Source organism: Myxine glutinosa, chromosome 8 (assembly GCF_964187855.1).
Source record: "Myxine glutinosa chromosome 8, kmMyxGlut1.1, whole genome shotgun sequence".
Classification (NCBI taxonomy): Eukaryota; Metazoa; Chordata; class Myxini; order Myxiniformes; family Myxinidae; genus Myxine; species Myxine glutinosa.
In genome coordinates this window covers 61,223,816-61,236,862 of record NC_136268.1, presented here as the reverse complement: position 1 = coordinate 61,236,862, position 13,047 = coordinate 61,223,816, and the positions used below count along the sequence as shown (strand labels likewise).

Sequence of the window (13,047 nt, the reverse complement as noted above, 5' to 3'; positions counted from 1 at the left end):
TCTCACACTCTTACTATGTCTCTCCGAAAAGATCGACTGGACAACCCTCCCATCTACTTTCTCAACAATCCTCTCCAAGAAGTTCTGTCGCTCAAGCTTTTGGGTCTCACCATCTGCCATGATCTTTCTTGGGAAAACCACATTTCCAAGCTGGCCTCCAAAGCCAGTCGCCGACTGGGCATCCTCCGTCGTGCGAAGTCCTTCCTAGGCACACCTGAGCTCCTCACCACATACAAGGCTTTCATCCGCAGCTCAATGGAATACTGTTCTCCCCTATGGGCTGGTGCTCCTGCCTCACACCTGGCTCGGCTTCACGCTGTTGAATCCAAAGCTTTCAGAATCATTGGAATCTCCCGCGATGAAGCTATCTCTGAGGGCCTTTCACTCACTCACCGCAGGCAGGTAGGTGGTCTTTCTGTCTTCTACCGACTCCTCTCCGGCCTTGCTCCCCCAGCTCTCTCTGTGCTCTGTCCCCCAAATATTCCTACAGGTCGCAGAAGATCTGCCAGCCACCCTCTGATGGTTAAACTGCCGAAATATCGGCTCTCTGCTCACCTTCACTCTTTCATTCCTCTTTTCTCCCGCCTCTGGAACAAACTCCCACACTCACTTCAATCACACTCCTCCCTCCAGGTCTTCAAAACAGCTGTTCACCACCATCTCTTATCTTCCCCCATCCAAAACCTTGATCTTTTCTACCCCCACTAATTCACCCCAGATCCACCTTGTTTGAAATTCCAACTTCTTTCCTGGAAGTCTTGGCAGTGTCCATATGTTTTATACCTCTCCCACCCCCCCCCCTTCCCATGCCTCCCCCCCAAAGCCCTCTCCCTCCCACAGTTCTCTCGATGTCTCCATGTCTCTCGGTCCCTGCTCTCAAATGTTGTGTTTGTGTCCTTCCCCCTCTCTCCCCATCTTGTCTACCGCTCCCGATGTTATTTGTTTTGTGTGTCTGTTTGTCTTTCTGTGTGATTAATGTTCGCTCTTTCACGAGCCTCGATCTTGTATACAAAAAAAAAAGAAAAAAAAAAGAAAAAAAAAAGAAAAAAAAGAAGAAAAAAAAAAGAGGAAAGACAAAAGTGGGGAAAAGAAAAGAAAGAGGAAAAAGAAAAAAGAGGAACAAGTACATATACGTTCAAAGTACACCACCCCCATGCCAAATAAATATCCTCCAGCGTGGCATTACCAGGGCGCCTTCGCCAGGACCTTCGTTTATAGACTGTATTTGGAGGGAGAGGTGTACAATAATTGATTGATTAATTGCATAATTAAAATCAATAAATAATGGTCATAAAACATTTTCTTAATCAATTGGCTAATAGCATACCTAAACCACCGGTACTTCATCCGAAGCTGTAACATTTTGTAAATTAATTAAATACGTCATTAATCGAAAAAATAAAATAATTAATTGATTAAACAATAAATAATTAATCCATTAATTGATTAATCAATAAATCGGAATCGGAATTGTACACGGAATCTTGTGGTGAGGCTGTTGCCCTGAAACAACTTGCTTTTGTCTCCTGGAAAGCAAATCCAACGGAAGGAAATCTCATTTCCTTTCACAAAGCCCGAAACAAGTGTGTGTCCACCCTCAGGAGAGCCAGCAAACAATATCTCACCGTTCTCAAGACCGAACTCTCTTATCTGTCTCCCTCTTCTTCCAAATCCTGGTGGCGTCTGGTCAAATCTGTTTCTGGTGTTTATTCCCCTTCCATCCCCTCCCTCTCCTCAAACGGCTACATGGCTGACTCCGCACGTGAAAAAGCTGAATGCCTCAACTCTGTGTTTGCCTCTAAATCTTGTGTCCCAAACCCATCCCTCTCTGTACCCACCGTACCCAGTCGTACCCAGCTGCTCCTGGACTCTGTGTCCTTTCCTCCTGACAAGGTGGAAAAGTTTCTGTCAACCCTCGACTCTGATTCTGCAACTGGTCCTGACGGCATCAGCCCACGGGTCCTAAAATCATGTTCTTCCGCTCTTTCACTCCCTCTTTCTGTTCTCTTCACCCTCTCTTTTGCTCAAGGTCATCTGCCATCTGCTTGGAAATCAGCCAACATCACCGCTTTGCACAAAAAAGGTGCAAAAACAGATCCTAGCAACAACAGACCAATCAGCCTTCTCCCAATTATCAGCAAAGTCATGGAATCCATCATTGCTTCAGATATGAAATCTTTCCTCTTCTCCAATGGCTTGATCTCTGATCATCAATTTGGTTTCAGACCTGGTCACTCTACTCTGGACATGCTGCTTCTGCTTTCTCAACAATGGATGGAGGTCCTCAACGCCAAACAGGAAATTAGAGCTGTCTCCCTTGACATTTCACATGCCTTCGATACGGTCTGGCACCTTGCTCTGCTCACCAAACTTTCCTCCTTTGGTATCCATGGAAATCTTCACGCATGGCTGGCGGACTTCCTCTCTGGTCGTAGTCAAAGTGTGGCCCTGAATGGGTTTCTCTCATCTCCTCTTCCTGTTCAGGCTGGAGTTCCCCCAGGTAGTGTTCTGGGCCCTGTGCTTTTTCTGGTCTTCATCAATGATCTCTCTGACTCTCTCGAAAATCCTCTGTATCTCTTTGCTGATGACTCCACTCTCTGCCGCTCCATTCCTCTTCCCTCAGATCGGCAGTCTGCAGCCTCCTCACTCTCTGCAGACCTGGACAAAATCACAGACTGGGCAAACAAATGAAACATGTCTTTCAATCCTGATAAATCTCACACTCTTACAATGTCTTTCCGAAAAGACCGACTGGACAACCCTCCCATCCACTTTCTGAATAATCCTCTCCAAGAAGTTCTGTCACTCAAGCTTTTGGGTCTCACTATTTGCCATGATCTTTCCTGGGAAAACCACATTTCAAATCTGGCCTCCAAAGCCAGTCGCCGACTGGGCATCCTCCGTCATGCGAAGTCCTTCCTTGGCACACCTGAGCTCCTCACCACATACAAGGCTTTCATCCGCAGCTCTATGGAATACTGCTCTCCCCTCTGGTCTGGTGCTCCTGCCTCACACCTAGCTCGTCTTCACGCTGTTGAAACCAAAGCGTTCAGAATCATTGGAATCTCCCGCGATGAAGCTAACTCCAAGGGCCTTTCACTCACTCACCGCAGGCAGGTTGGTGGTCTTTCCGTCTTCTACCGACTCCTCTCTGGCCTTGCCCCTCCAGCTCTCTCTGGGCTCTGTCCCCCAAATATTCCTACAGGTCGCACAAGATCTGCCTGCAACCCTCTCATGGTTAAACTGCCAAAATCAAGACTTTCTGCTCACCTTCACTCCTTCATTCCTCTTTTCTCCCGCCTCTGGAACAAACTTCCTCACTCTCTTCAATCCCACTCCACCCTCCAGGTCTTTAAAACAGCAGTTCACCACCATCTCTTATCCTCCCCCATCCAAAACCTTGATCTTTTCTACCCCCGCTAATTTCGGTCCCCTTGTGTTTTATACCTCTCTCCCCCCCCCCCCCCCCCCTTCCCACACCTCCTCCCCCCAAGCCCTCTCCCTCCCACACTTCTCCCTGCTCTCAAATGTTGTGGTTGTGTGCTTCCCCTTCTCTCCCCATCTTGTCTTCCGCTCCCTCTTTTTGTATATTTTGTTTGTCTGGTTGATTTGTTTGTGAAATAAATGTTAGCTCTTCCACAAGCCTCGATTCAGTATACAAAAAAAAAAAAAAAAAAATCAAAAATATCCTTTATAACCACATCACTTGGTCACTGTCATATCCAAATATCATCCTCCTAGCTCAAAAGGTGCCTGATGTATTGCCCAGATGAGAAAGAAAATAAATATTTGTTTAATAATGAAAATAAATAAATAATAATCATAAAACAATCAAATAATTAATCAATTGGCTATTAGAATACTACTCTCAACACTGAACTCTCAAACCTGTCTCCCTCCTCCAAATCCTGGTGGTGTCTGGTCAAATCTGTTTCTGGTGTTTGTTCCCCCTCCATTCCCTCCCTTACCTCAAATGGCTACACAGTTGACACCGCATGTGACAAAGCTGAATGCCTCAACTCTGTGTTTGCCTCAAAATCTTGTGTCCCAAACCCATCGCTCTCTGTACCCACCGTACCCAGTCGTACCCAGCTGCTCCTGGACTCTGTGTCCTTCTCTCCTGACAAGGTGGAGAAGTTTCTGTCAAACCTCGACTCTGATTCTGCAACTGGACCAGACGGCATCAGCCCACGGGTCCTAAAATCCTGCCCTGCCTCACTATCTCACCCTCTCTCTGTTCTTTTCACCCTCTCTTTTGCTCAAGGTCATCTGCCAGCATCTTGGAAATTAGCAAACATTACCGCTTTACACAAAAAGGTGCAAAAACAGATCCTTGCAACTACAGACCAATCAGCCTGCTCCCAATTATCAGCAAGGTCATGGAATCAATCATCGCTTCTGACATCAAATCCTTCCTCTTCTCCAATGGCTTGATCTCGGGTCATCAATTTGGATTCAGACCAGGTCATTCTCCACAGGGCATGCTGCTTCTGCTGTCTCAACAATGGATGGAGGTGCTCAATGCCAAACAGGAAATCAGAGCCGTCTCCCTTGACATATCTTGTGCCTTCGATACGGTCTGGCACCCAGCTCTGCTCACAAAACTCTCCTCCTATGGTATCCATGGAAACCTCCATGCATGGTTTGCAGACTTCCTCTCTCACAGACAAATCTCACACTCTCACTCTATCTCTCTGAAATGACCGACTGGAAAACCCTCCCATCTACTTTCTCAACAATCCTCTCAAAGAAGTTTTGTCACTCAAGCTTTTGGGTCTCACTATCTGCCATGATCTTTCCTGGGAAAACCACATTTCCAAGCTGGCCTCCAAAGTCAATCGCCAACTGGGCATCCTCCGTCGTGTGAAGTCCTTTCTGAGCACTTCTGAGCTCCTCACCACATGCATGGCTTGGCTGGTGCTCCTGCCTCACACATAGCTCGGCTTCACGCTGTAGAAATCAAAGCATTCAGAATCATTGGTATCTTCCGCGATCAAGCTGATACTGAGGGCCTTTCTCTCTCTCTCACCGCAGGCAGGTTGGTGGCCTGTCTTCTACTTACTCCTCTCCAGCCTTGCTCCCCCTGTTCTGTCTGTGCTCTGCCCCCCAGATATTCCTGCAGGACGCACAAGATCCGCCAGGAACCCTCTTCTGGTGAAACTGCCAAAATCAAGACTCTCTGCTCACCTTCACTCCTTCATTCCTCTTTTCTCCCACCTCTGGAACAAACTCCCCCACTCTCTTCAATCCCACTCCTTCCTCCAGGTCTTTAAAACAGCTGTTCACCACCATCACTTATGGTGATTGGTGACATGGTGATATTGGTGATATGGTGACATCACCCCCATCCAAAACCTTGATCTTTTCTAGCCCTGGTAAAACACCCCAAATCAGCCTCTTTCAATCACATCTTCTTTTCCTGATATTGCTAATAGTGTTCATTGGCTTTATACCGTGTATCCCTCCCTCCTCCCCAGCCCTCCCCTCCCACAGATAAACCGACGTCACTGTTCAATACTATTTTTGTGCTTGTGTGCTTCCCTCTCTCTCCCCTCTTGTCTCCTGCTCCCTTCATTGTATGTTTTATGTGTCTGTGCATGTTTTCATGTTCATTGTGTTAGCTCTTACACGAGCCTCCATTCTATATACAAAAATACATAAATAACCTAAACCACCACCGTTTCATCAGAATCTGTAACTTTAATTTTTTTTTTCATTAAGTCATTTATCGAATAATTAAACATGTACATTGTACATGTACATTCAAAGTACACTGCCCCCATGCCAAATAACATCCTCCAGCGCGGCATTGTCGGGGCCCGGCAATACTGCCATGCAGTGCATAGAGACTATTGGGAGGGAGAGGTGTGCAATAATTAATCAATTAATTGATTAATCAATAAATCAAAAATAGCCTTTACAGCCAAATCACTTGGTCATTGTCCTGTCCAAATATCATCTTTTCAGCTCAAAAGGTGCCTGAGATATTGCCCAGATGAGAAAGGAAAGAAATAAGTACTTAATTAATCAATAATAATTAAATAAATAATCAATTGATTGATTAATCAAAAAACCAAGAATACTGTTTTTGCCAAAGCACCTGCTCACTATTGTGCCGAAATTTCACCTTCCTAGCTCAAAGGATAAAGGATCGCTGAGATATCGCCCAGACAAACAAACAATCAAACAAACAAACAAACAACCGGAGTGAAAACTGAGTACTCCCTTTCAGCATGTGTCACTGCCGAGCCCCCTTCGGTGCCCAGCAATGACGATATGCAGCGCCTGGAGATGGCATAGGAAAGGTGCGATGTACAACAACCGGAGTGAAAACTGAGTACTCCCTTTCAGCGTGTGTCATGGCCGAGCCCCCTTCGGTGCCCGGCAATGACGATATGCAGCGCCTGGAGATGGCATAGGAAAGGTGCGGTGTACAACAACCGGAGTGAAAACTGAGTACTCCCTTTCAGCGTGCGTCACTGCCGAGCCCCCTTCGGTGCCCAGCAATGACGATATGCAGCGCCTGGAGATGGCATAGGAAAGGTGCGGTGTACAACAACCGGAGTGAAAACTGAGTACTCCCTTTCAGCGTGCGTCACTGCCGAGCCCCCTTCGGTGCCCAGCAATGACGATATGCAGCGCCTGGAAATGGTATAGGAAAGGTGCGGTGTACAACAACCGGAGTGAAAACTGAGTGCTCCCTTTCAGCGTGTGTCATGGCCGAGCCCCCTTCGGTGCCCGGCAATGACGATATGCAGCGCCTGGAGATGGCATAGGAAAGGTGCGGTGTACAACAACCGGAGTGAAAACTGAGTACTCCCTTTCAGCGTGCGTCACTGCCGAGCCCCCTTCGGTGCCCAGCAATGACGATATGCAGCGCCTGGAGATGGCATAGGAAAGGTGCGGTGTACAACAACCGGAGTGAAAACTGAGTACTCCCTTTCAGCGTGCGTCATGGCCGAGCCCCCTTCGGTGCCCAGCAATGACGATATGCAGCGCCTGGAGATGGCATAGGAAAGGTGCGGTGTACAAAAGGAAACTAAAGGAAGAGGAAAGAAAGTGAAACAAATGTGGAGTCAGAAGAGGAAGCATCCCGCCAAGCTTATCTATGGCCTTAAATTGCCTTTTGGGGAGGATGGAGGGTGGATGGTTTTGCATACTTGTAGATTTTAAAGAGTTTTAATGAAAAGTAGAAGTACCGTTTCAATATCGTCTTCTTTGATAGCAAAATTGAAGATATAGCCAACACTCATTTTGAATTTGACTACGGCAGCCATTTTTGCTAACATGTGGACAGTGGACTTGTTCCATTCAAAAGCAGCTCACTTACTGCTTGACCTCTCACAATCGCTTGTTCCGGTTTCCCAGCGGCTTGCAAAGCGGTTGATACTGAATGCAAGCCACTTGCTAACGGCACACACCCCAGATGCGACGCCCGCCATATTGAGCTTTCGGAGAGCACGATGGTGCAGTGCACGAAGACCTGAAAACTTGAGATCCGGCATTGGTAAGTTTATCTGTGCAGGGTTGACAAAAGCACGTTTGCAGCATGTTCACATATGTCATGTGATCAACACTTCTCTCAAAAAATTTTTTTAAAGTGGTTTATGGAAATTGCTGCCCACAAAGTGACGTGAGGTGGATGCTGCTTAATTTCTTCATAGTGATGGTGGGTGCTTCTTCAATTTCTTAATTTATTCTCCTTACACCAAGAATAAGCACTTCCGGCTCAATTGATGCGATCAATTGCACACTCATCCGAGAAAAAAACGTTTTGTTGTGATTCTTGAGTGGGAAAACGCCTCAAGAGTTATTTGCAAGAAGCCTCACATGCATCCAGGTCCCTATTCATTGATGTGTCCAGTCTTCATTGATGTGTCCTTCATTGATGTGTCCAGGATTAATGCCTTCAATCCAAGACCCTTTTTCATTACTCTCATCAATGTTGAACGGGGAATGTCTAATTCTGAAGAACGTTTTCTCGTTGATTTCTGTGGCCATCTTCAGCAGGAAGCTTCAACAATGTCCACATGATGTCGAAGCGGGACGACCAGAGCGCTTTGTGTCAAGAACACTCCTCGTTGAGAAAGCCCTTTACTCCCATATCCGCAATGTTTCACGTCAAGGAGTAGGCTTCAGACACCTTTGCGAAAATCACACTTTCATGTGTTCAAAACCTACCTGCTCTCTCTCTCTCACTATCATGAACCCACACAGTGGTCTTTCTTTGATCGTAAATGAATTGGTGCCTATATATATATATATATATATATATATATATATATATATATATATATATATATATATATATATATATATATATATATATATATATACACATACATATATATACATATATATACAGAGTCGAGGCTCGTGGAAGAGATAGAAATAGTACACTGAATGGATCAGGACACAAAAGGGAAAGTTGAGAGAGAGAGAGAGAGGGGGGGGGGGCGGGGGGGGGGACACCAACAGCAGAGTTGAAGGCAAAGATAGAGGCAGGCCTGAACAAACAATGGGTATGGGGAGGAATGAGAGGATGCTCGTGGTGGACAAGATGGATACAGAAGGAAACTCGGGAGTAAAAACTGGATATTTAGAAGGAGGTGGAAATTTGGAACACACACACACACACACACACACACACACACACACACACACACACACACACACACACGGCACTGCTGCTTCATTCTCGGTTTTCCTTTGGAAGAAATTAGTAACTTTTAAAAACTTTCATGCAATTTCTTTTCTACTTTTTTTTTTTAATGAGGAAATGATGTGAGTTTCCACCCGTGACATTCGTGGATTCCACATTTGTAGTTTCGCCATTGACCGTGTGTAAAAACCTTGAACCATTATCTTGTGCAGTGACAATGGCGGACGTTATCTGGATGCACTCAATGTCGAAAGAGGTACAGTATTGTATAAATTGTTATATTACTGTAATATGTTATTATTACTCCTGTTATTATGTATTACTGTTATTACTGTAATATGTTATTACTCCTCGGGCTTATAACTCACCCTTGCGGATGGGCTAAACAAATATTGTAAAAGCAGCTAAAACCATGACTTGGGACTGATGCCTTACCCTGTATAGGTGAGTTTCTCCGTAACACTTTCCGATTTTGAAGAAGAAGAATTATCAGTGGCTGAGTTTCTCTGTAATGCTTTCCGAGTTTGTAGAAGAAGAAGAAGAAGAATTTTCAGAAGCCGAATTTCTCCGTAATATTTTCCGAGTTTGAATAAAAAGTTTCTCATTGAGTTTGAAGAAGATCTGGGAATAATTTTGCCAAAATGCAAGGAATAATAAAATGTTTTTTTTTTGCAACTTGATAAAACACCCAATCCTATGGAGATATGAATTAAGACAACAGTGCAGAAGGAGGAGAATGGCTTGGCTTACATAAATACACTTAGTTATAAGAATCACCAATGTTAAATTTTTCTGATTTCACTCCAGATTTCGATACCTATTTAGTCTACAGAATCTGATCTTCAAATCAGACTCCAGATTTTGATTACATGCTTTAATTAGTCCATGAGAGTAGTGTTTCCAAGCCATGACTGAAAACAAAATGGTGGCTTAAAAACCCAGCGATGTCACAGAGGGCTGACCAAGAGGGCACCACCATTTTGGTTTTTTGTTATGAGCACCCCGTTAATAATCTTCAAAAATGATGTTTTAACAAACCCAAACACCCAGCTTTTGTTCAAGCACTCCCTTTGACTTTGAGAAGTATGCAAGCAAAGTTTGGGGCCGCTACGTTTCATGGTTTTGGAGTTAAGGAGGAGACAAACACACAATGACACACACAGACACACTCTGCCTTTTATTATTATAAATAGAGCAATACCCGGCCTACGTCATTAATTGGTTCCATAAGCCATGACGTAACTCGGTTTTTGACATAAACCAGGCGTAATGCCTTAAAATGAAGACAAACACCGTAAAACTAGAGTAAACAACTGGAGGAGGCTGCGGCTTCGCCCTGAATCTTTGCCGGAGTCCCACCGTTGTTTTCTATCGGTCGGGTCTTCTCCTCGAACAGGGTGACCGGCACGGACGTGTTGACCGTGAGCTGCCTTGTGTGCCGAGTGGCTCCGTGGCCCGCTTCACCATGGCGTGCTTTACCCAACGTGTCCGAGCAGTTTCACCGGTGGTCGTGTCGTGTCGTCTGTGACGAACGAACGAGCTCAGGGTTCCGTGAACCCGGCCGCCCCGGGGATCGACGCTCGCCTCCTAGTCGTAGGTGTGCCCCGTCTTTCCTTGAGCGGCCGAAGTTGCTTGCTTCTTTTTTTTTTGGACGATGCCATAAACGCAGAAACGACGACGTACAGGCAGGCATTTGCAAATCCATGCACATGTGCACATTAACACGTCGATCGGTTCGTCGACACCGGATGCCGGCGAGGTGCCCGACGAGGCACCCGGGCTCGAGGCATGACACGGTCACGGTCGTCCGAGCCGGCATCGTCATCATGTTTCACCGTTGCCACGTTGCGTTGGTTGTTTTACACAGTAAAGGAATAATCACAAAAGTAACAGCGAAAGGCAAAGCAAGCACGCGACCACAGCACAGGACAAAATGCATATGGCGTAGCCTTTGTTTTGAACAAGAACCAGCAGCTACGCGTACGTATACGTACATTTTTAAATATATTTTAATGTGCTTTTTATTGTATTTTAAATTGTTTTTTAGCTTCTTTTATTGTTAATTTTTATGTACTATTTTATTTATTTTAAATATATTTTTTTCACGTCCTATTATGATGTCGGAGTGACGTAAAGTCGCACGTAATGACGTTCGCTGAACTGAAATTTACTCAAGAAGAGTGGCGTAAAGTCGGCTTTGACGTATGTCGAAATGGCGTAAAACGGGGTATTGCTGTATATAAAATTGGCAGTGCATTGTGATCTTTGCATTGTTAACGCTTGTATACCCTTTATTCAATATGGAACTAATTGCTTATTACCCTGCGCTCGCGGAGCGAAAGGTAGGGTTAAGCATTCGGGTCCGTCTGTACGTCGTACGTCGTACGTACGTACGTACGTACGTGCGTGTCTGCATTTAAAAAAAAAAAAAATTCTCGGCAACCGTTGATCCGATTGACATGAAATTTTCACCATCGGAGGGCCTCCTCCTGTAGAATATTTTAGTGCATATTATGACGTCACAGGTCACGTGGTATGGGCGCCATCTTGGAAAAACCAAAAAACTTTGTACCTCTATATCTCAAAAACCGCTGCACATAAATAATTATTGAGACAGGTCTTATTGCAAAGAACTCTCCATGTGGAATAACATATGTGAATGATGACATCATAGGTGCCGCCGTTATGATGTCATAATTCGACAAGTAAAAAACGTTATCCGATCAGGATGAAATTTCTTGAGCATCTTATCGGTATAAATTGATGCAGAAATAAAATTATAATGACGTCGTAGGTCACGTGGTTCGGACGCCATATTGTTTTGAGTGAAAAACCACTAAAATCCAATTTTCTCCTAAACGACTGAACAGATTCAGGCCAAACTTTGCAGGCAGAATCGCATACCCATGACGAACAAAAAGTCAGTGAGCATGACGTGATGCGTCACATGGTTTCGGAGTTATGACGTTTTTAAGCATAAACTTTTAAAACCTAGCTCCTCCCTCGTTTTTGATCCTATCGAGGGGAAACCTCACAGATGTGTTCAGCATATCAGTCTACTAAAATGACCTTTTTGGAATTTGCGATAGGTCACATGGTTTGGCAGGTATAAATAATTAAACGAATTTTTTTTATACCTCTTGAACCGCTTCATTGATCGACATGAAACTTTATATTATAGTGGAGGTAATGAAGTGTAACAAGTGTGAAAATTTCAAGATGATTGGATGTATGGTCTGGAAGCTAGAAGTTGTTATTGCGTGAAGAAGAAGAGTCATCGAGATTGGGCATGGAAATAATTATCACACTGCACATCACGAGCAGGCAAAGTATGGAGCGACCTCATGGGGTCATTTTGACCTCAAATAAAATTCTGATTTCAGATTTGTCAATCGCTGAGGTATATTAACACATGTCCAACACAGATTTGGCGAAATTCCCACGATTTTTGACGAAAATATATCATTTGTGTCATTTCAGTAGAGTAAAGTGTGTGCCGTGTCACCGTTAGAAAAATTGAAACGTGGCTCATTGTAAATAACTTCATATGGGGAATAGGTGTTGTTAATGTTGATGTCATTGGTGGCATAATTATGACGTCATAATTCGACAGGGACAACGCTTAGTCTGATAAGTTTGAAATTTATTGAGCATGATCTATGCAACAATTATTTAGAGAATATAAATTTATGATGTCATCGCTCACGTGGTCTGGCAGCCGTATTGGATCAAAAAAAAAGAAACGTTCAAAAATAGAAGAGTTGGCTCGCAACAAGTTGACTGCGCAGGGTAAGTATTCTATGAATACCATCTAGTTTTATAGGAGTTTGTGAAATTTGTTGAGAATGGACATTGATCAATCAAAGAACCTTTGTTTTTGAGACATTCGGGTGCTCATATAGGATCGATCTTCCCAACGATGGTGTGAATTGCTGCTCGGACTGTACTTGAATGCAGCGAGAGTTTTCTTGGCGGTGCGTAGCCTTTCATTTCTCTTAGGTGGCACACTAATTTGTCTTCAGTGAGGTGATTCTCAATCAAGGGGAGACCACGTGTGTGGAGGAGAAGACGAGAGGAGCTTTCTTGCGGAGGTGACTGTGGAGCTATCTCAAAGAGGGCCATTGCTGATCTGCACTGGTGAGTGGAAAGTGGGCAAGCCAGGTGCTGAATCCTGCATTCAGTGACTGTAAAGTGGTGTTTGTTAGACGACCTTGGGAAGGCGATGCAAGTGAACAAAAAGAAACTTTCTAACCCAGCGTGTTTAATTCTAGTGTTCAAAAGTGTAATTCCAGGGGGTTCCAAAGGGTTCTATGGGGTAATTGTGAAGGGTAATTGTAAAGAGTAATTGTAAAGGGTAATGCTGAGGGTGATTCCAAAGGGTAATT

General features: G+C 44.5%; 1 long non-coding RNA gene across 1 annotated transcript in view; it reads left to right on the top strand.

The window, feature by feature from the left end:
• The window catches only part of LOC137418078 (uncharacterized), a 26,306-nt gene extending 13,521 nt beyond the window's left edge, over nt 1-12,785 (top strand). The window contains exons 2-3 of the long non-coding RNA XR_013624315.1: nt 8,875-8,918; nt 12,685-12,785. This is a non-coding gene — a long non-coding RNA (uncharacterized LOC137418078). The remainder of the gene's footprint in view (nt 1-8,874; nt 8,919-12,684) is intronic.
• Nucleotides 12,786-13,047: the final 262 nt, after the last annotated feature.